Below are 23839 nucleotides of genomic sequence, written 5' to 3'. Positions count from 1 at the left end.
CAATCTCCCTGCTGGAAAATGAAGTTGCATCAAGAAAATGCATCATAATTTTATGTGGCTTGATTTTCAAAGAGCTTGAGTACAGCATGGCATGGCACTTGCTTATCTTTTCAAAAGAGCTCTGCACATTTCATCCAGAAGAACTGAGAACACTGGACAATGCAGCCTTACCTTAACATCTTCTAACCAATGTTAGAATGTACTTTTTGATGCTAACACAGTGGGTCCACTGGCAGACACAGATGCACAAGTAGGATGTTAGAGAATCCTGATGAAAATGGAAACGGGATTGAAAACTGCCAATGTTTGGCTCTTCATCCCATGGAAATCAGTTTAGTGGACAGGATTGGTATTTGCTGTTCTTGTTGTTTTCCACGCACAAACAATACATAATTGATTGAATTTCCTCCTATTTGCATAGTGCTTCCTGTGCATTAAAATGAAGAGAGTTGAATTTTCCAGGGATAAGAAGCAAGCTAGCAGGCTCTAAAGCAGGCTCTTGTTTTGGCAACTAAGGACAGGGTTGGTTCTTCCTTATTTTCAGTTCCTTTATTATTAAATATACCTATTATTTCATACGTTAATAAGAAAGAATGGATCAGAAAACTCAAAGTGAGCCCTCATATTTGTTTTTTTTTCTATTTCTATTTGCCAATTGTAAGTGTCTTAGTCAAATCCTACAAGTGAGTTCATTTCAGTACATTGTTTCTGTATATACATCATGAAAGGTTCCCAATCTTTCTTAAAGCCATTATTGTCCTTATCTTTCTCCCAGTTAACTTTGCCATTTCAGCATATTCCATCAACTTTTCTTGCCATTGTTCTTTCATTGGTATTTCTTCACTTTTCCGTCTTTGAGTGATGGAGAATGGCCCTGTTAGACTTCAGCTCCAATCATGGATAATGGAAGCAGCAGTCTAGCAACATGGCGGGGGGGGGGGGAATCCACAGGCTCCCCACCCCAGGGTTAAACAGTGCCCAAGTGATTGTGTGTGTGTGTGAAATGATTCTATCCTTTGAAACAACAGTGAAATGATTCTATCTTTTGAAATTGCTCACAGCCTGGGACCTGCCCCTGGTTTTATTTCTAGAGACCCAGTTAGCAGCTGCGGCCAGATGTTTAGTTCTGCCCTATATGCTGACTGTGCTCCTACCAGGAGACGTAAAACAACCTTGACAAAATAATGCATGCCTTGGTACAGCCAGGTTGAATTTCTGTGTAACATACAATATGTGCACCTGTACTGACAGTAGTTAGAAAACTGTCACTCATGAAACACATAGCAGCTCACCTGTAGATATAATTATGACTCGTAACAGCTATTATTGCATTAAAAATGAAAATTTTGACAATATAAAACCTCTCCCCATATAAATTGACCCAGACTTTGCGATCCTCATCTGAGGTCCTTCTTCATGTGCCTACTACATGAGAGGTCCGCAGGGTAGCAACACGAGAACAGGCCTTTTCTGTAGCAGCTCCCCATTTGTGGAATGCTCTCCCCAGGGAGGTTTGTCTGGTGTCTTTATTATACATCGTAAGGTGCCAGGCAAAAACGTTCTTCTTCCACCAAGCCTTTGGCTGATTTAGATTCTACAGCCTTATAAATGTGTTTGTGGGATGGGGAGTTATTTTGTTAAGTTTTGGTTTTAATTGTTTATTTTTGCTTTTGTATTTTTATCTTGTGAATCCCCCTGACCTCTTTAGATGAAGGGTGGTATATAAATTTAATAAATAGAAATTTAAATGGTTTTCAGTGTGCTGCTTTTCGGTGGGGAGCATTTTTAACATGCTGAATACCTTAGGGTCAGCATTCAATTGTAAAATTCAATCCAATGAGCCTTACAGGCTGGTTTGGTTTTTTTCAGCTATAGACTGCAATGTTTGGTGGTTCACTTTTCCATAATAATGGTGCTGTGGTCATTTTTATTTATGTTATATTGGATTATTATATTTGTATCACCTTGGCTTTTTGGGGATATTTTAAAGTAGTTGTTTTAAATACAGTTTTAATTTATATTTGATTCACAATGCTTGAGATATATTTTGTAAACCACTTTGGAAAGAATTTTTCTTGAAAAGAGGGTTATACATCTGTTAATGAATAAATAATACTTCAAGCAGCATTTTCTTCTCCAAGAGCTTCCCTGCACATCAAATGATTCTATTGTGGTAATAAAACTGGAACAGGCTTCACTTTCGTGGCTGACAACTTTGCTTCGTGCCTCCTAGTGCCTAGTCAAAAATTTTCATATTTCTCTAGGCATTTTAACAATTGTTTAAATTTTAATGACAAGAAAGTTTGGGGAAAGGAACAGAAGAACCTTGGGAGATCTGCTTTCCATAAAGTCAAACTGATCTGCTGGTTTTGAAGTTGCAAACATAAAGCTACAAATCCATCTGTATCAGAAAGTCTTTAATCCTCAAGCTTCAGCACATGCAACTATTAAGAGAGAGTGACAAGAAATGACTCTGAGCAGTAACATCTACTTGGTGAAGAATATGTAATCTTACCATTCATTTGAAATCTTTATATAAGCACCAGTGGTCAAAACAAGTGACTAGACACTCCTTTTGGCAGAATATTTTTTTAATTGGGGAGGGGGAATTGAAGCTAATATAGTAATCGGGGGGGGGGGGATGAATGGAAGCCAAAGGCTGAGAGGAAGAATAATTAGTGGAAGTAAAAATAAAAGGGGATGGTAGTAGACCTGAGCACTGACTTGCTTTTGGTAGGTCTCAAGAACACAGTAGTGATAAAATATAAATGAAGGTAAGGTACAAGGGAGACCCATTATATATAAAATGTTGCCTCAGTGAACAAGGGAAAGTATAATCCGAAGTCATTTGTACAGTGCCTTCTCCTCACGACTGAGGAATAATGCAGATTATTATTTTTACCACTCAACACTTCAAAGTCCATAGGCTGTGGAGTAAGTGGCTGGTTCTTGCTGTTGTTTCTACAAACATAGCAATTTCTGAAAATCCTTATTTACTCAAACCAAATGTTTAACACATTTTTCAAGAATAATAAGTAGTATATCAGTGAGAGTTATTTTAGTTGTCATTTGCCAAAAGCTAATGCTGAAAAAAACAACCCAGAAATCGGCATCATTTTGCCCATGCAACACCCCTTAAGGAGTTTGTAACTTAATTCAATAAATACTGTTCACAAGTTTATTATTACTCAGTGGACAAAAGAACATGGGGAGAGGGGTGAGGACAGCACTTGCTAGTTCTCCTGCACCGACCTGCTTGAGTACAAGCTGTTACTCAAATATACCCAACACATATCCATCCCAGTATGTATACGTCAGAGGCAGCAAATGTGTTGCCTTCCAGATGTTGTTGACCCCAACTCCCATCTGCCCTAGCCATGATGGAATGATCCTGACATCAGCTCTCTGATTGCATAAAGTGCGCTCAGGCCACAGGCACAAAACTTACACAGGTCTGGATATCCACATGTAAGGTCTTCTGCAAACAGGACCTCAGACATATGGAGGTTAGAGGTAGGGCCACAGCAGGCACAATCCCAATCTCTCTCCCTCCATGTGTACATCTGAACATAGATTAAACATCTGCACAGGGATAAATCACAAGCATTCATATACAACAAGGGGAAAGCATACATAATTGAGCAGCCTTCCCCATCCTGGTGCCTTTCAGGTGTTTGGGGCTATAATTCTCATCATCCCTGGCCACCGACCATGTTGTCTGGGGCTCATGGCTAATGGAATTCCATCAGCATCTGGAGAGTATCAAATTAAGGGAAAGATCTAATAGTGATATAAAAGGAGAGGATGGGAAGCAATGAATCAAAGTTCTATTTAAACCTTATGGGTTCGAAATAAGGCTCGGCTTGGGTAGTAAGGTGTTAATGCGGGTAAGCAGCCCTATTGGGCTCTAAGCCTCCCTACAGATTTATTTATTTATATTTCGTATAGAGTTGGATATATTCAGTTGTTCTGGTATAGGAGGTTCTAGGACTGTTGCCAAAGAGAGGAGCTAGGAAATGGAAGGCGATACATAACATGCACATAAACAAAACCACAGTAGCCGCAGAACTGTAATATGATGATTGACACGCGTCCTTAAAGCCACAAGAAATGTAGTATTTTCTGTAGGAATCGGCCCTTGTTTCCATTAGCAGTAGCATCTTACATCTGAATAATGTACTTCACTGCCTCAGTTTTGTTCACAGCAATTCCTGATGCATGTACAACCTACACATCTGGCTGCTGTGCGCACACATGCTCACATATGAATTCCGAATATACTAAAGGCTACATTGACTGAATTAAGGAGGTGTGAACTGAAATGGCATGTTGAAGATAAAAACAAAACTAAAAAAATAAGTTCACACTGCAAGCAGCAGTATCATTTTTATTTTATTTTATTTTTAACATAAAGGATTACTAAATAAAGAAGAAGAACATAAAAGATGTAATCCTTGTGAAAACATGGTCAAAAATGTAATTATACATGATAAAAAACGTTTTTATATATTTTTATCATTATTTGCTGGGCTAGCTTTTCTGTACTTTGATTGCCTTCATCAACATCACATCCAATTATTTATCATCTCAACGATTTGTCTTTTGTGAAAGATAAACCATTTTTCAGTTGGCATGTACCAGTAATATTAATTGATAACATCCATCTTGCAAATTCTCAGTACAGGAACCATAATGTCTCTGAGCATTAACTGTAGTCCTCAGAAGTGGTCTGTCATAAGCTACATACTTCATCATAATAGTCTATTTTTGGTTCCGCTATTTATCTTACGCTGGAGGAGATAACTCATTGCTATATGTGTGCTGAGGGTGCCCACAATTCAGTGGCAACAGTGGACAAAGTACGCTACAACAAATCTTCAAGCGTGGCTTCTTATGCTATACAGTGGTACCTCGGGTTAAGAACTTAATTCGTTCTGGAGGTCTGTTCTTAACCTGAAACTATTCTTAACCTGAGGTACCACTTTAGCTAATGAGGCCTCCTGCTGCCGCCGTGCCACCACTGCACACTTTCTGTTCTCATCCTGAAGCAAAGTTCTTAACCCAAGGTACTATTTCTGGGTTAACGGAATCTGTAACCTGAAGCGTCTGTAACCCGAGGTACCACTGTACTTTGTATTTCATTGCAGATACCCAAGAACAAACTGCATGCATACTATGCTACTATGAAGTGCACACATGTGTGATCTGCCACGTTCCTTTGAAATGCACTTCTATGTACTCTAAAGGGAAATGCAGCAATCTAAACACACACACACACACACACACACACACACACACACGCTTACAACCTTCTCAGCTGACACAGTATGATATCTATATATAAGAAGCTCTCATAGGCAGAGAGTTCCACTTCTCTGGGTTCTGTATAGTGTCCAAGATGATGAATGACTAAATACAGGTTATGTAGCAAAAGTGGAAGGGTTTTAAACACACTCTTTTCAGTGCTTGACATTAAAATGCAATTTCCATCAAAGATCAGAATAGTTCAAAGTGGATGTATCAGACAGAACTGTGCCTGTGGCAAAAATCAACCATTTTCTACTTTTATATCTGGCAAGGAGAAATAGGTTTCTTTAACCACATTGTTCTGCAGACAGTGACTAAAATGAATATATTGACAAGCCAAAGGCCTATTTACATTTTTTGCTGAACAATGTATACTGAATATGTAAATGGGCAGTGAAATCATGTGTCCCCACTGCATATATGCATAACATGTTACAGTAGTACCTCGGGTTAAGTACTTAATTCGTTCCGGAGGTCCGTTCTTAACCTGAAACTGTTCTTAACCTGAAGCACCACTTTAGCTAATGGGGCCTCCTGCTGCCGCCGCGCCGCCAGAGCTCGATTTCTGTTCTCATCCTGAAGCAAAGTTCTTAACCTAAAGCACTATTTCTGGGTTAGCGGAGTCTGTAACCTGAAGCGTATGTAACCTGAAGCGTATGTAACCCGAGGTCCCACTGTAATTTGGCCTATGCACACACATTCCTTTACACACTGCTCCAATATGCATGATATAGACACACCTTTTCTTAAGTAGAAGGTGTGTAGCCGATGTATATGCATAAGCCCATTTTACAATTCATGGCATATGTGTAATGGGAGGCCACACAACACTCAGCTATACCCTCTCACACACCAGACACCAGTAATCTCTTATGAGCACAGGAGCTCCACTGAGTGACCCAAGCTCTCCCAGCTACAGTGACCTCTCTGTTCACTTCAGCGATTTCTCCATCTGGAAATGCCCAGTCTGCTAAATAAAAAGAGAAATCCTAGTCAGACAAAAGGTCTGCATGCATCGGAACGCACACAGGGCTCTAAATTGTTTCTCCAGCATCATGCTGTAAAGGAAAAAAATTTTTGGAATGGATTGTCAACAGAAAAATAATAATTGCATTTGTCAAATTCAGTTGAAATAAAATATCCAAGTGCTTCCTTAAGCTCTTAAAAAGTCCATTTCAGCATTGTGAAGAAGGCACTAGTAAGCAGTTATGCATCTGAATTATTACTAGATGTGCTCAGCTAACAAGGGTCAAATTAAGATTAATAGTAGCCATCCTGAACTGCATTTTTTCCTTTGCAGTTAACAAAAAAACAAAACCAGGCATCTATATATAAGCCCATTACTAAAGCGACTTCAAACTTTAAGAGTAAGTAAACTGAGGTGAGATAAGACAAAATATTTTAACTGGCAAAAAGGACAATATGATCCGAGTCTATTGCTAGCTTCAAAATCAATTGTGTCCCTTTTCAGAAAATGGGAGTCTATTGTAGTAGCTGGATGATAAATGAACAACTGTTAGTTGCAGTGGGGAATCCTGGTATCTTTCCCTGAGAATATGGTTTTAATGCGACAATATCACATTATCTCAGAAATCAAAATGCATTATTTTGTCAGTGGAAAAATGTGATTTCCTCCCTCCAGCAAGCAATTCCATTTTACTACATATTACTATCTAGCACTATATAACTGACAATGAATATGCATTACTGGGCAATCATATTAGATATATTACTAAGCAATGTTTTGTGTATTACTAGTCATCGACCAGAGAAATTTCGCACTTGGCATAATTTTGGGAGAGAGGGGAGAGATGGAAAACTCCAACTCTTGCTGTTTCTCCCATGTGGTATACCCAGCCTCTCCCCACTCATAATCCTCATACTCATTTCTCCTCCTGATCCACTCACCACAACTCTTTTCCAATCTACTTTTGCCCAGTTGTCCCAATTAGTTCCCCTCACATCTTGGAAGGTAGTGTTGGGCAGTGCTGATGGTACTGAATATCCTTGAGTAACCCCAGAAAGAAAAGCACTGGTGTTACGAGATGGGTGGGTTCCAGTCCATAGTTTGCTCCATACCTTTCCTCTGCACACCTCTTGGGCTCCAGTTCTTTCTCCTTAAGATTCCATCTTGCCTCTACTCCATCCCATTTTGTTCCCTTCTCCCCACTGCTGTCCCAGCCACACTGCTAAAGTTGTCAGCATAATATGGATGCATAGGAAGCCTGTTTCATTTCATCTTCTGGAAGCTCACCACATCTGGAAGTATCTCCATTACGGTATTTACCAGTAATTGCAAGATAAGGACCAGTTGCTGTGGGGATTTAGTGTGATGTAGTATGGGAGAGGGCAGGGACTGGGAAGCACAAGACCTCCAATAATAATAATAATAATAATAATAATAATAATAAATTTTATTTATATCCCGCCCTCCCCAGCCGAAGCCGGGCTCAGGGCGGCTAACAACAATGAAATAATCCAACATTCTAAAAACATTTCATTATAAAAATTAATTAAAATCAAATTAATGGCAACCATTAAGCAAAGTTCTGTGCAGGTTGCCAGAGGAGGGAGTCAGGCTGGGCCCTGACCAAAGGCCTGGTGGAACAGCTCTGTCTTGCAGGCCCTGCGGAAAGATGTCAGGTCCCGCAGGGCCCTAGTCTCTTGTGACAGAGCATTCCACCAGATTGGAGCCGCAGCCGAGAAAGCCCTGGCTCTAGTTCAAGACAATACAGGCTTGCAGCACACTTCCTGGAGGGAGGCAGGCTCCCCAGGCCAGCCAATCAGGTGAGCACTGGTGGTCCAGGTGAAGACAGAGGCCAGGCAGCAGACGGGACCGCCTTTCCCCATTAAAGGGGAGCGGCGTCTGGTGTCCGGCCTCTTGCCCACGTGGAGCCAGTTGTCGTTGGATCACCCACCCTTCTGCCCATTTCTGTATGTGTGATTCAGCCCAGTTGTGACCCAGCTGAGCAGCTTGAGGACAATGCTATAGAAAACTCAGCCACTGCTTTCTAGGGGCCAGGGAAGGATTCCCCTCCCCCCGGGTCTGCAGAATTTTGCCTGTCTCATAGCAAATGTCATGATTTTGGCCTAGGAACTTTCACATTCAGGCACTGACCAAACCAAGGCTTACTTAACTTTAAAAATATAATAGCATCATCTGTTCTCGGACAAGTCCTTGCTAATGAAATGCTGTTGCATTGGTGATGAGCAATACCAACTGGTTCTCCCTAACATAGGGAGTGTGACTCCAGCAGTGCCTAGAGCTCCATTGCACTTAGGCAACAGGGAGTCTGTGATTTCCACCAACTTCCCCTCTGCCTTCAGTCCCCGCCCCCAAACCATACCTCACATCATATCCCAAGGTTCCTAAACCCTTGGTATATTTGGAAGTGGGGGTGGGTGATGCAGCAGGAAAGAGAGAGGCAGGTAAATCTCATTCCATGGGCAGCATTTTGCTCATCATCATTTCAGTCCAACCCACATCATTTTTTGAGTTGCTAAAGCAGTAATTGTCCATTAATGCTTTATGCCCTAAACAGTTCCATATCCCACAGCAAAGGCATGGAAGCCCTTGTGTAGGCTCAAGGAGAGAAGAGAACAGCATTGGAAAGGGTCCACCATTCTTCCACAAGGTACATTATTTTTCTCTCTCCTTTCTAAAGAAAACTAGCTTGTTCCTGCGTGATTCTCACTTTCCCATGAATTAATGCATTTTATCTCCCCTTTTTTATTCTAAAATGTGGGGGGAAAGGACAGCACCTATCCACCCTACAGAAAAACCCTCTCTCCTTCTGTGATGGATAGGAGGGCAAAATCATCGAGTGACTGCAAATGGGTCTTCTAGTTTCAAGATGAAGCACTATAGCTTGTCTAAATGCAAAGATAAAGAACACATCTCTTGTTAATGGATAAGAACATTATTTATGCAAGCTCTTGATTTCTATTTTGAAGCATAAGCTCCTTTATGTAATTTTAAAAGCAATTTACAATGCTACATGGGCAGACATGCCAGGGGGGAAAATGGATTTTGAAGGAGCCACTTTACAATAACATCAAAGGACCTGGTGCCTGTTTTCTAGAAATTCCATTCCAAAACTCAGAGCTTGCCCCCACCCCAGTAAAGATCAGCTGATCAAACTTCAATGCACTTTCTAATTACTGAGCATTATTTTGCTTTTTATACAAAAGAAGTTATTTTTGACTTTTGGCCTATGACCTCTGCAAACGATGTTGTTGGAAACTGACTGGGACAATCCTATACACAGCTGGAGTATTCATTGTTACTCATTGTTTTTTATAGTTGGGACACAAGAATGTTAAATCATCGTCCTTCACTATGCAGGACTCACTTCACCCAAACAAACTATCATCACTGCTGGAGATTTAAGCATAATGGGTCACCTCACCATCTTAATTTTAAGATGATTTGCATGAGTGCTAGTGCTGCTGTTTGTTGCCCTCTTCATTTTTTGTTTTTAAATGTTTTTAAACATCTTCAACAGCAGTGTTGCCAACTGGCCTCATTGCAGGGAATGCTGTTAACTCGACTCTTGGCTTCTCCACGTAACGTCTCCACATGGTTCGGAGGAAAGGATGCTGTGAGCAAGTCCCATCAGTAGGCAAAGTTTCTGTTGCAGACAGGCAGCTAGGCAGGAAGCTAGAAAGCGAGGCTGGAGGAATGCTATCGAAGCCAGCAACTACGTGATGCTAAATACTTTTAATTCTTCATCCTGTTCCCCTGCTCCTCCTCGTTCCTCAGTTGCTGATGACCCTCCTTCTCAAAGTTCGGTCCCCTAATTTCTATTTCTATTGCAGGCAACACAGACACTTCCCCGATGATGGTTCTCTTCTGGACCATCATCTCTTCAAAGGAAAATTTGTTCAGCATGTGATGAGGCACACGAGATGCAGATTACAATGGACAAGTTATTTCTCCAGTGCGTGGTTATGCATGGTGTGCTGATTCTAATCCACTGCTAAATGAGAATTATGGACAGAGGGAAAGGAATGAGAAGCAGGAGAGATAGTTACACACCGCCAGTTTTCTTTCCCTCATAAATTCTTACTGTTTATTTTTCTTATCTCTGGAATTTTCAGTCGTTTACACGGGTCAGGGTTCTTTAAATCCCGATTTCACTTTATACTGTTTGGTCTCCATTTTCAGAGCTCCCACTATTACTTGGTTTCATAGCAGGCTCTTTTTTTTTTTTTACCTTGTCTTTCTCAGTCAGATTTTTTCCCCATGCAGCTTGTTTAGACCAATTCTGGAGTGGACTCCCTTTTTTAACTCCAAAGGTTTTCTTTCTTTCTCCAATATTCTCAAATTGGTTCTTTCTGATTTTGGCTTTTTTTGGTGGGGGGAACCTGCAACTTAGCCAACGAGGGATTCTGGAGCAACTTGTCGTTGGGACAATTGTTCCCTGTGCTGAGGCTCTACCCACCAAGACAACACTGTCTCTTCCGATACCGTATCGCTAGTGGAGGTGGGGGGCTCTTTTCAGGCACCATAGACCTTCTGGATCTCCAGGTTCACCCTGGAATCTTTGGGGAGCACATTGCTCACATGCATGCCCCTTGAGCCCCCAAAATCGGCATCCAGTGCGCTCCTCAAAGTCACTGGCTCCCTCCATTGCTAGTGGCAAACCAGAAGTCCTTATCTATTCCATTTACATTAAGTCCATTTATAGATGGCTTAGTATCCACAGCCAAGTTTGGAAAGGAGCAATAATTTAAAAATCCTGTTGTTGGGCCAATGGGGCCTGGTATTTGGCTTACAGGATGCTGATATGAGGCGTGCCCATGTTGCATGATGAGCTTAAGTGACTCCTGGGCAAGAAAGGAGAAGAACTGAGACTGTCAGATATTCAAAGGAGGGAGGGTGCTGTTTGATTCTTCCCCTTGCAGTCAGATACAAGTAACCCTAATATAAAACCTCTCATAGCACCAGACAAGTAAAAGTTCCACATTACTGGGTGCATGAAGCCAGCAACAGAAATCTATTAATGTTGGAAATTCTGTAAAACTGTTTTCATAGGAAACTGAAGCAGGACTTGGGTTCTTAAATTACAATATTTTTCCGTGTATAAGACATCCCCATGTATAAGACACCCCCAATTTTGGGGGACTCCAAATTAAGAAAACACCCCTCAGCACTACCGGTGTATAAGACGAGGCCCAATTTTAAACCTATTTTTTAGCACACACACACAAAAAAAGGCAGCCTAGTCTTATACATGGAAAAATACGGTAATCACAGAACTCTGTTGCTCACAAAACAAAACTGAAGGGAGTATTTAAAAAACAAAAATTATTTCCAGCTCCTATGGCTTGACTTGTAGCAACAAACAGAACTCATTTAAAATAAATAAACAACTACGCACACACAAAATTGTCCTGCCTGAATAACGGCATTTCAAACAGAAGAAAGAACATGCTGGCTATAGCAGTTAGACCCTGTTCCCCCATGTAACCAACATTTACTGCCCTGTCTTCCGTTTTAAAAAGTCAAGTACAACATTTACAACAGAAAAGTAGTATGGGTGTGTTTTTTCACATACAGGAAAGGACCGTTTGAATCTTTGATCCTAACCAAGTCTTTCCAAGTTGTGGCCATATATTATCTCTCAGTTTGTTCCGTCCCACCCACCACCCATCCCTTAATTAAATACAAAACTGCCTTGTTACTCGATAGAAGTGAAGTTGTACAGGTTGGGCTGCACAGTGTCATTCATGCCTTAATCTGCTCCTATTCTCTTTTCACAAGGTCCAGAATCTTGCTGCCTTGTACTACAGATTGGTTCATGTTCCAATGGACTCCCTTTGGCCAAGTGGTAGGATCCCTATTTCCTGGAAGATTCAGAATCCAGACTGAGATGGAGTTTCCTGCCGTGAAGTAATTTCTTGCTCTCTTTGGCTGCCACAGTCATAGGCCCCATGGAGATTCCTTGCTTCCCAGGCCTCTTTGGAAGAAATGGACTTCTAAGAATTGGTAACTATGCAAGTACAGGGTGAGTCTTTTAAAAGAGGCCCTGTGGAACATGTGTACTCTGTATCCATGGGGCCTCTTTTAAAGGACTGTATATGCCTTGTCTTTTCATACCTTCTTAGGATAAAGAAAGACAGCTCAGACAGTTTTAGAAATACATTATTATCTTTTACGTCTGGATGCCTAGTGATTCTAATATCCTAATGGATAAGTCTATTTTTATCTATTGCATAATGTGGCTAGGGATTTAAAACTCTTTATGCCTACCCATGCTTAAACACTGTGTGGTGCTACCTTTTTACGGATGAACAGACAGTTTGGGTTTATTTGAGGTATTCAAATACCAAGAGTGCTAGCAAAACCTTTCTGAGGTGGTAACTTTTTGAGTGATAACAACCATTTTAGGGATCCCCACCCCCCTTGGTTCTGTTCTAAATATTACATTGGAACTGCCTGGTGTTGCAAATTCTATGAGTTTCAGAAAATCCTGTTTGATTCTAGTGTCTTCCGCAATCACCACCACAACTGATACCTAAAGGCAAAAAAGCAACCAGCAACTTGCAATAATCCGTAGAGTCTCTTCTTATATGGATACCTAACTCATCTCTCTCTCTCTCTTTTCCTTTCTGCATAATTCTGGCAAATGACAGGCAGGCTGACAGCCAGACTACATGGCAGTGAAACAGAGATGGCATACTTTGTTAGTGTTCCTTCACCCTTACAAGATCTGATCATTTTCTGTAATAGTTCAGATCACAGAGCGGCAAATTAATAATGTGCCATTCTCTATACACAGCCCTCATTTGCAACAAAGATTGGCTGCTGCATTCACTGAATAGTGAATGTGAAATACATCTGGAAGAACTTTCTGGCAGTAAGAGCTGTTCAACAGTGGAATAGACTCCCATGAGAGGCGGTGGACTCTCCTTCCTTGGAGATCCTTGGAGATTTTTAAGCATAGCTTGGATGACCATGAATGATCTAGCTGAGATTCCTGTACTGCAGAGGTTTGTACTAGATGACCCACAGAGTCCCTTCTAACTCTACAATTCTATGATTCTACATAAAATATACCCTATACAAAAGCTGCAGCAAAAGAAATCTTCTTTACTAAATCAGAATTTGCAGCATTAAGTGGTTCCTAATATCATTACGTTTTCAAAGGATAAAAGATTCCTCCAAAAACACACACCAAAAACCCCTACAGGGAAACACTAAAATCAGCAATCAGACATAAACATCAATATAGAGCCCTTCAAAAATGCACTGCCCTCAAATTATCACAAGCTATATCTGTATGTGCAATGGCTATATAGCTTAGGTATTCTTGAAAGAGTAAGAAATATATGCCCAAATTCACTTAATGTACAGGAGTACATTCTACACAGAGGATTGTGTCTGAGATCATATCCAGAGTTATCCAAAGTTATCCAGAGTTCTCTGTTGCTCTCTCATTCAATTGTAGAAAGAAAACTGCTCAGGTAATGCTCAAATATCTCAAGAGCAAGAACGCACTTTCAAGAGTCCATTCTTTTGTTGCCACCTCACTGAAACTCCTGTTGTTGTTGTTTAGTCGTTTAGTTGTGTCCGACTCTTCGTGACCCCATGGGACCAGAGCACGCCAGGCACTCCTGTCTTCCACTGCCTCCCACAGTTTGGTCAAACTCATGCTGGTAGCTTCGAGAACACTGTCCAACCATCTCGTCCTTTGTCGTCCCTTTCTCCTTGTGCCCTCCATCTTTCCCAACATCAGGGTCTTTTCCAGGGAGTCTTCTCTTCTCATGAGGTGGTTGGAAACTCCTGTTACAACTCTCAAATCAGCATGGCTAAGTCATGCAGGTGAGAATTAGTACTAAGGAATTTGGTGCTGACGGTAAACAAACAAGGAACCTTATCCATGGAGAATGTTTTAAATTGCTACTTCTGGTGGCTATTATCACGTTCCCTGGGCCAACATTTTAAAATGTAGTAACCCTGGGGCACCAACATTTAAAAGATTTGCAGCACAATATAAAATCCCTTTGCACTGGACTGGAAAGGAAAGATGGATTTAGCAGAGATGGAAAGGGGCAATGGTTGGCGTAGACCATTCCAATCCATTCGCCAAATATTCAAGCATGCTGAATTACCATTGGTGGGATTTCCAACAACCCCAAGGCCCAAAGTGGAGCACTCTTATGAGAGCACTGGAAAAATTGTTCATATACAGAAACACATAGATGTTCTGGTAGGCTACTGAAGGGAAAATGCCACAAGACTGTTTTCCTCCTCTCATGTAGGCTACTGTGGTGTTGTGTAATAAGTGATACAAAATACAGTTAAAGCAAAAAAAACCAAAAACCCATAACAGAAGGAGAAGTGACATGTAAGCTTGCTCCAGTGTGAAAAACTAACTAGCCTCCTATTAATTCCCATATGTAACTCCCAATTCCCTCCAATATTCAGGGTAAACTATCAGTGTGATGCGATTAACTCTCAACTTTCTTAAAGTTGTATCACCACACTATATCTAATATACTAATTATTAAGCCATGTTATTAGATCTTCTATATTTGGCTCAATCTTAATGACTTTACTATTTCTGAAAATGCAGGAATGTAGGCGTTTAATTAAATGAACCCATAATTATCAGTAAACATAAACTGTTAGCAGACTATCCTCTGGAATCAGTATCCAGCACCAACCTTTGCGGGAACAACAAAATTAAAAAGGGAGATGCAAAACATTTTCTCACCATCACACATTTAAGCTGGCACCGAGCTTGAGCAGAGATCTCAGCAGCTGTACCAACAGGGAGACAGACTCCTAAAATATTGCTAAGGTTGCTGTCAAGGTTGAGTGTTAACATATCAATTAGATGATGATGTACATACAGTACCAAATCTAGCAGACTGTTGGCACTAAAATATTAAAACAATAATAGCTGGTGATCTATTGATTTATGAATATACTAGCTTAGGGTGACAATAAATGCTGTTGAAGATGCTTTATGGACATGATGTAACTAACATAATCACAAATGGGCTGCACTCATGGCAAACAAGTTTCAGTTCACACACTCCTACAGTGGGGCCAGGGTTAGGAACAGCACTGGGAAACGTTGCTAGATTTATACAAACTCCTTTTGCCTTCCCTCAAAGTTCCTCAGATATTTTCCTTGAGGAGGAATCCTCAAATTTGCTTTACATTTACCATACTCTTCTGTCTATAAGACGCCCCTGTGGATAAGACGCCCCCTAATTTTGGGGACTCAATATTAAGAAAATGGGGGGAGATTGACCAGAATGGGAGGAATGCAAAAAAAAAAAAAAAGCTCCCCCCAATTCCAAATGCTTGCGATCGGACACAATGCAGAAGCCTCCTATCCTATTTCCAATCGACACCAGCAGCCACCAATCATATGCCCAATTGCCTCAGCAGAGCCCAATCACCAGCAGCCATTGCTGCAGCAGCGACCAATCGCCAGCGGACAGTCTCACAGCAGTGACCAATCGCAAGCAGACATTGCCACAGCAACGCCCAATCGCAAGCAGACATTGCCGCAGCAACCTATCACCTGCAATAATGCCAGTGACAATCTACTACTCAAGACAGAAATCATTTCCACCATCCCCTGTCTGCACTACCCATGTATAAATCGAACCCAATTTTTAAGCGTTGTTTTAAGGTAAAAAAACATCATCTTATACATGGAAAAGTATGGTATGTAATGGGACCATGCTTGCCTTCCCCTTTCCATGCTTCAGAGGAATGAGATCAACTGGTTAGAGCGTGGTGCTGATAACGCCAAGACTACAAGTTCAATCGCTGTATGGGACAGCTGCCTATTCCTGCACTGCAGGGGGTTGGACTAGATGATCCTCAAGGTCCCTTCCAACTCCACAATTCTATGATTCTATGAGTAGTGGATCTGGCAATCTTTTCATTCATCCCTTTTGAAGCCAACGACACACTTCACAAATATGAACTTTTCTCTATTAAGACCATGTTTAACTTCTTCGGTTAAATCTGTTTCTAACATTCCAAATAAAACTGGGTAGGACACATACAAATGTATGGAGAAATATACAGTATCAGAACCAAAGTGATCACATTACGAGTGTTACAGCATTTGGAATTGGAATTACGCACCCAGGGCTTGGCAAACTTGGAACTTTATTTTTACTGTACACCATCTTGATATTTTTTCTTGAATTTGCGATTTATAACTACTCTTATATATAAAGTAAATAAATAAACTGGAAGGTGGAATTTGGATTTAAAGTATTCAGATTCCAAAAAAACCCAACCCTATCCCCCCCCCCCATTAATTTAACTACCTTATATGTGCAGCTCTGGAACATAAACACACTGTTAAGAATACACTGGTGCTCTGTCAAATTGTACCATCTTGGACTTAGTGATAATGATGCCTGTGTGTGCCTAGGAACTTTCTGCCAATTTAGTTCACATGTTTTGGAGATGCCTTAAAGCTGAAACATTTGGAAAGGATGTGAGAGCAAGAATTAATCCTACATTTTCTTCTCTTACTTTAATCCTGGGAATGAGCTGCGTTTAGGCTGGGGCAATAATTCTTAGGCACCTTGAAGTTTTTTGGGGGAAATGAAGGTGGATAACTTTTTTCTTAAGGTTCTAGCCAAATACCAGAGAGGTGAATTCACACCAGGATCCGTGTAACCAAATGAAGGCATTCCTTAACTCAGACATGGGCAATCTGTGCCTGCCAAATGCTTGTTTTCTCCAGAGGCTAGGACCCAAAGCAATGGATTCAAGAAAGGCGATTCCAGCTGGAAAGAACTTTCTGACAGTAAGAGATGTTTGATAGTGGAACAGACTCCCATGAGAGGCTATAGACTCTCCTTCCTTGGAGGTTTTTAAGCAGAGGCTGGATGGCCATCTGTATATGTATAATCTAGTTGAGATTCCTGCATTTCAGGAGGTTGGACTAGATGACCCTCTGGGTCCCTTCCAACTCTATAATTCTATGATTCTACCGAAGAGGAAGAGGAAGTCAATCTGGCTGATCCTTTGTAAGGAGAACATTCATATCACATGGCTGAACTTGGAAACAAGTTGAATCAACATGGAGAGAAATAGAAGTTTGCGTGTCATCTAATCTTCCATCCTTCACCAATCTATGCTTTTTAGTTTGTTTGTTTTTAATTTGGGGGCAAAACTGTTCTGGGTCAGAAACTCAATGGAATTTTCCCCTTAAATGATGGAAATGTTCAGGTCACTCTACAAACAGTCGCCTTATGAACTATTTTTCCAGGAACGAATTAGGTTTGTATAGTGGGACCTGCATGTTTCATTTTAAAGACGTGGATTTTATTATGTTGTGGCCTGCTCTGTGACTTCTAGGTGAAGGGCAGTATATAAATTCTGAAAACAAATATATAAATAACATGGGTCACAGCTTATGCTACTTCACTCTTCCTGATTTTAATACAAGCACAGTATGGGGGAGGTATAAGCAAGCTGCTCATACAGTATATGTTTCTCAGGAACACATAGCTACACCAGTTTCGAAACAGTCTGGTTGATCTAGATTTGCCACATTTTGTTTCTGCAGTAAAGCACACTTAACCTCACCATCTTCAATAACTTTATAGCAAAAATGTACTCGGATAGCTGTGAACAGCTCCCCTGAGTCTTCACTGTCAGACTTTGTAACAAGTTGACCTGACCTGGGAGAAGCTAGCAAATGTTGGAAAACCCATAGTGCCTCCCCCCAAATTAAGACTCTTTTGCTGAAGATAAACTTCCATATAAATTATCTTAAATTTTCACCATTGCCTAGATTAGTAGCACCACCTTATAATTGCATTTTAGTGTGCTGAGAGATGCTTGTATAAAATGTGTGTCCTATATGCTCGCTCTGGTATAGATCAGGAAACACATTCATCTTCTAGACTAAGTGCAGTCTCCAAAGGATTCTAAGCAAGTTGAACAGACATTCTAAGACAAATTAAGCCAGCTACTAGGAATTGATTCTCAACTGCAAATCAACCTTACTTTTGCAAACCCTAATTACGTTCAATTTTACATTGGTTATTGAATGTACGAATCAGACTGCATTTACTCAGAAATAGATACATTATTAGCATGCTCAACGCCATCCTTTAATGCCTCAAATCTGAAAAAAGGAAGGAGACATCTAAAAAACACAATCTAATCTCTGAACATCATTTTGGTTCAGTGGGGAGGTTAAAACAGGGCACAGAACTGCAAGTAATAAGGTGCTATTCTGTTCTTTTTTGATGATGGAGCTAGATATGTAACAAAAGCTTTGCCGCGTCTGCTGGACCCCCTAACCACCAGCTGATTGGCATATACCATATTTACTCGAATCTAATGCTCACCTTTTTTGGGCCAAATTACATGGCAAAAATTAAGGTGCACATTAGACTCAATGGTGCATTTACATTCACCAGCAAATACTTTTGGGGGTTTCATTAGATTCGATGGCACATTAGACTTGAGTAAATACGGTAGTTAGAGCATTACTAGGATGTATAGAAACTTGAGAGACATCGTAGAGGAGCTTGGAAGGCTATTTAAAGCTACCTTTTGATCCCTAGCAGATGTTCAACATAACTCTGGACATCTTTTTGGGGAAAAGAAACCTCAAGTGAAGACACTTAGTACAGGCCCACTCAAAACACTCTTCTCTTACTCCATAAATCATATCTAGCAGCAGACAATTCCTTAGAGAAAATGTCTTATTTTTATCCACTTCAACATAAGGAGGCAAAATTCTAAAATGTAAATAAACTCCTGTTGAGCATCTAGAACTCCATAAACTAGCATTTTACTTAATTGAAGTTTACATTTGCAGCTTTATAATAGGCTGGGATATGGATATATATATATATATATATGTGTGTGCTAAGAATTGGATTTGATTATATATGCTGTGCTACAATACTTGTAACAAAGCCTATAATATAATTGACAGTCAAATTGTGTGCTGCCTTTAAGGTACTATGGTAAAAAACAGTTCTAGTAATTTGATTTATTTGAATACATTAATCCTCTATCTTTAAGGTAGAGTTCAGGTTTTAATAGACCAATTATGCAAAAAGCTGATTCCAATGTCTAGGTTTAAATCAAATAAATTAGTATCATTACCACTACCAGGTTTAAAGAGTGTGCCTGAAATGCTTTAATAATTACTGAGGTTAAAAATTTAAAAACCACAGTATCATCTTGGTATTACATGCATCTGATTAATAATTCTAACGTGGACAACCAATATGATGGTTGATCTACTGCTTATATATTCATTTCAGAATGGTGTTATGTAAAAAAAAAAGATGTTGTTTTAAATCAAGCACTAATCTTTACATTCTGGAGTATCCTGAAGCTTAATTGTATGAAAATATAGTCTGACAAGCAGAGAGTCCCAACAAGATGATGAAACACAATTTAGTTATGAAAACAGCTTCATCTAGATACATTAAAACCAACGAATTTAAGTTAGTCATGTTTAAGACGAATGATTTCAAAGGGTCCAACATGAGCATGATTTCATCAAATAGAAGCCACAGTAAATATTAGTGGTGCACATTTTAACGAGGTTTCTGGTAAAATCAGATTGCCTGTAATTAATAAATTTTATTTACCAGAGATACCACAGAACGGTGGTTCAAAAACTTTTCCTGCCGCAGATCACCTGAAAATTGCTGATCATCTTGCTGGACCTCTTAATGGTTTTTCTGCCTGTGGTAGCATTTGTAATGTGTTGTGCTAGATGCTGTATGATTTTAATTGCTTATTTTATTTCTTATACAGTGTATTTTATTGCAGCGCAATTTGAATTCCATGGAATTCGAATTGCAATACAATAAAATACAATATAAGAAATGAAAGAAGCAATAAAATTAGGGAAAAAATCTATATGAATATTTAATGCAATGGCTGTGCTGTCTCCCATCTTCAACCACGAATACACAGATATGCTGCAGACCAGTGAAATGAAGCTTGCAGACCATTGGTGGTCCAGAAACCAAAGTTTGGAAACCCCTGCCATAGAAAAGGGCAGCTCCCAGTGTTTCATCACACTTAAGTAAATGCAAGTGGCTTATGCATTGTACAAAGAGGCAGAGGGCATGCAGAAAGGAGCAGATCTGTTTCCCAGTAGATTCCATCAAGTTCCATGCCACAAAGGAAATGGGCTACCATCTGTACTGTTTATTTTCTCCCACATAAGCAAATGGGGAAGTAGTTCTGCTAGCACACAGAGTTTCAGCTGTGCAGTGGAACTTCCCTGCCCTCTCCCCTCCCTGTGCTTCCCCTGAATCTATTCTGGAAGTTTCCCCAACCCATTGGAACATATTTATAGGGGGCACAGGGGGCACACAGAGAGAGGAGAGTGCAAGGAAGTTCCATTGCACAGCTGAAACTTATTGCACTGTTGGATTTCACCCCTAGTTACCATTTACTCCAGTGTAGAGAAGTACTACACTTGCGAAGGGAGCACAATTTTGGTTGGAACAAAAATGGTAACAGGAATCCCACAAGGATGTAGAGTACTGTACATCTCATTGCTAGGGGTCCTTGTGTTATGCCCCCCTTTTTCACATTCATCCCATCTATCATAAAAGTCAGTTTCTGGCTCCCTTCTTTGCACCCTCTAGCTGTAAATTAAGATTTCCACATGGTTTAATTCTCTCTCCGTGAAGCCATGGCCCCCAACACCTTTAACAGGAGATAGGCTGGGGAACTCTCACTGTACCCCCTTTCCACAACCTAATATGGTGGTTTTCACAGCAGAATGGATTTGAAGACCCCAACACCCTGTATCGCATTGCTCAGATTCACTTCTCACCCAGCAACAGCAGCTTGGACTACACAATAAACCACCTCCCAACCATGACTGGCATTTTTCCTATTTTCTAAACAAATTACTAACCTCACTTGTATGTAGAACAGAGTGCACAACTGCAGAAATTAAATGTCACCAATTGCTTCTTGGGGGACATAAGCCCTGCTCTGAAGTGAGTCCCTGAGCTCAAATCTGTGTCTCAAGAATCAGGACATATAACATGAAGTAGATAGCCATTTGTGCGAGACGTTTCAACCTACATCTGTAGCTGTCAAGGGATTCTTAGGATAATCAATTAACTGGGTACCAGACTAGATGGAATATATGTTCTGTCCCTGTCATGCTTGTATTCATTACTTAAGCTGTTTATTTTAAACATCCCATTCATCATGTGGCGTGGCCTAATAAATCAGAACCCTGCAATGTTTCAGGACCCACTGATGAATAAATGTGATTAAGTACTGGGCATACGGAGGTACAGATTTAAAACTAAATATATTCTTCCAATTATAGGCACTTTGCGGCAGACTATATAAAACAGCAATAGATTCCAGAGTTGTTTACCAATTACTATGGGGAAGGGACATAATTGAGCAATGAAGTCTTTTCTTCCATGCACTCTCTGCAGATACTGGAGGCAGGGAAGGCAGTATAGACATTTTATTATAACTGGTTGCAGCAGCAAAGTTCAGGCAACTTAAAGCCAATTCAACTTATGGCTATAGCAATTTGCCAACCTGAAAAAAATCTCCAGTCCTGACTATTTTTATTGGAGATCTAATTGAGCTGGGGATATACAATATACGTTTTCATCACATACTGCTTACAAATTTAGCAGGAGCAGCTAGTGTCTTCCCTGAAAATCCCACCCTGGCCCTAACAGCTTTCCATAATTTCCCCAGTTGTGAGGGTGAGGGGAGGACAATGGACAAGGCATCTGCAGCTATGAATTGGTGTACTTAGGAAGGTGTTGCTCCAAGTGGCTTCTTGTTCTGGAAACAACAAAGAGACTTGCAGCACCATAAAACCTTAAGAATTAAGGAAATGAACTGCAGAACTTTCCTGAATTTAATTTCCTTCTGACCTCACTGTTTATAATCCTCTTCTTCGCCACTATGTATACCTGTATCTGCAACTCTGGATAACATACTGTAACTCTGGATAATGTACTGTAGTCCACAAAAGCTTATGCCATCATCAAATTGTTAGTCTTCAAGGTGCTGTAAGACAAACCTGGCTAACCTTCTGGATGGTCTTCCTCCAGAATCCTCATTACCTCAAAACACAGAGCTGGGACCACATCTCTGCCCTGAGTTGACAGTAACTGAGGGTACAGAACACGTGTTTTAAGTTTGCATTGTATCACAAAACAATGACTCTTGTGTGTTCTGTTTCCTTCTAATTTCATTTGAGGCTTCCTCAGCTATTTTGGGCCAACACCCTTTGAAGAAAATACTCTGAAAATATCCACCAGCATTTCCTGAAGTTGAAAAACAGTAAACACCTACTCAAAAAGAAGTGTAGATAATAGGTTAACCTGTCAAAGCATTAGGATACAGTCCTACACAGAAATACTTAGAAACAAGGCCCATTAAAATCAATGGGTGATAGCCAAATAAGTCATACTCACAGTAGACAGAGATTTCACTAGGTCTTATCTAAGCATGATTAATACTGGGAAGCACCCATTGGAATGGGAAACTGTTTCTAATTTGATGATCTACAGAAAGACAGGAAGTACACTTAATTTGTGTTTCCTGTTCACTGCACTTCTCTATCACATCCAAAAGGAACCTTATTCCCCAGAAAATATGGTTAGAATTGGAGTACTAAATATAAAACAGCATAAGAGAAAAAAAGGAGAAACCACAATTGATATTTTCCAGGGCAGATAAGTAATGTGTTCAATATGGTGTTAAGAACCAGTGTACCATCTGAGAACAGGAAACCTGCCTCTTGTATTATTTGAGACCATCATGAATCACCAAAGAACTATAGAAACACAAATAACTTCTAAACCTAATAAATCTGACAATCAAAATCATTTAGCGACTATAAAGGTATTGGGTTCAATAGTAAATAACTGTGATGTTTTTAACTTATAAGTAACAAGTAATATGTCAACATATATTAATCAACATATTTTAATCAAGTTGTTTCTTCTACAGAAGCCACACCTTTGAAGATTTTCCAAACAACCAAACACAAAAAAGGAATTTATTCTGCTCATAATTGTATTAAGAATACAGTAGTCTATTGGGTCAAATAAATTCAATCTATACAACACATTCTAAACATACAATGAAGCACAACAAAAGGGATTTTTAAAAATTACTTTATCCAGTTTTGTAGAGGATTAGGAAGCATCTTAAAATTGTTTCTCTCTAATATTTCCTCTATTCTGTTTAATCTTTAAAACACTGTTGATACATTCTCTTTTATTTATTTTCAAACAGCATAGCACCCAACATGTTTATTACTAAAGAACATATAAATAAAAGTAAAAAAAACCCAATAGTATAATATAGTAATACTAACTTGAGACTTTTAGATATGTTTGATATTTATGCCATAGTTTTTACAAGAAGTCTTCTAGAGATCTCTTTTTGTAAATGAAGCATTTCAACAAGGCATCTTTAGGAGTGCAAAATATGATAAAGTGCTTGCACATATATCCCATTTAATATTGGGTGGAAAGTTTCCCTACCCAGGTCATT

The 23839-nt window shown here is 39.9% G+C and overlaps 1 protein-coding gene across 2 annotated transcripts in view; it reads right to left on the bottom strand.

Annotated features, from left to right (window-relative positions):
* GABRB3 (gamma-aminobutyric acid type A receptor subunit beta3) overlaps positions 1 to 23839 on the bottom strand; it is a 198314-nt gene that overhangs the window by 70084 nt on the left and 104391 nt on the right. The window lies entirely within an intron of this gene.

Source organism: Podarcis pityusensis, assembly GCF_964106645.2.
Source record: "Podarcis pityusensis genome assembly, chromosome: 4".
In the NCBI taxonomy this organism is placed as follows: domain Eukaryota; kingdom Metazoa; phylum Chordata; class Lepidosauria; order Squamata; family Lacertidae; genus Podarcis; species Podarcis pityusensis.
Note: the sequence above shows the minus strand (reverse complement) of the source record. Positions and strands in the feature narration are given on the sequence as shown.